Here is a 940-nt window from a genome sequence, read left to right on the forward strand (position 1 = left end):
TCATCCTGGAGAGGGTTAAACTGGGCTGCTCCTTGGAGGCAGGGATTCTGACATACTTTGGTCATATTGTAAGGAGAGACCAGTCCTTGGAGAGGGACGTCATGCTTGGGAGGGTGGAGGGACAGTGCAGGAGGGGAAGACCCTCTATGAGGTGGATTGATTCAGTGACTGGGGTAATCGGGGTGGGTTTGTCGGAGACAGTGAGATTGGCACAGGCTAAAGCAGGGCTTCAGGCTGTTGTACATAGGGTCGCTATGAGTCGCAAGCAACTCGACAGCACATAACAACAACAACAACAACTTATCTATAAAACCCTTTTCTGCCAGTCTGCTGTACTGATGTAACTTGTGTGTTGCTATGATATTGGAAGCTATGCCACTGGTGTGTCAAAAGGGTTACACATGGTGGGCAAACTGCACTGAATCTTCTAGATCAAGATAGACTTGGAAGAATGATTGGTCATCCACTTCAGAAGTAATAGGCCTCTGAAAACACCTTGAACAGAGGAACAGAGGAAGCTATAGAATTAGAGGTAGAGCCCAAAGGGAAAGTCACTCAAAATTAGGAGAAATACCTATAGACATGATTAATAATCAGATGGGGAAAATATAAAGTATGAATGTAGGAAAACAGAAAGTTGTAAAAAATGAAATGGAACACATGAAGATCAACTTCTAGGCATTAGTGAAATGATATGGACTAGGACGTGCCACTTTTAATCAGATAATCATATGATCTACTATGCCAGATATTAAAAACTGAGAAAGAATGGTTTTGCATTCATAGTTTCTCTACAACCAGGAGAAGAAAAAAAATAGATGAATGGGACCTTCTAAGAATCAAATCCCTATGCAAATCCAAAAACTTCTCCAACAGGGTAAAAAGGGAAGCCAAAGACTGGGAAAAAGTGTTTGGTAATGACATGTCAGATAAGGGACTT

This window comes from Elephantulus edwardii, unplaced genomic scaffold (assembly GCF_000299155.1).
Source record: "Elephantulus edwardii isolate Elephantulus edwardi_28Jun2011 unplaced genomic scaffold, EleEdw1.0 scaffold00144, whole genome shotgun sequence".
Classification (NCBI taxonomy): domain Eukaryota; kingdom Metazoa; phylum Chordata; class Mammalia; order Macroscelidea; family Macroscelididae; genus Elephantulus; species Elephantulus edwardii.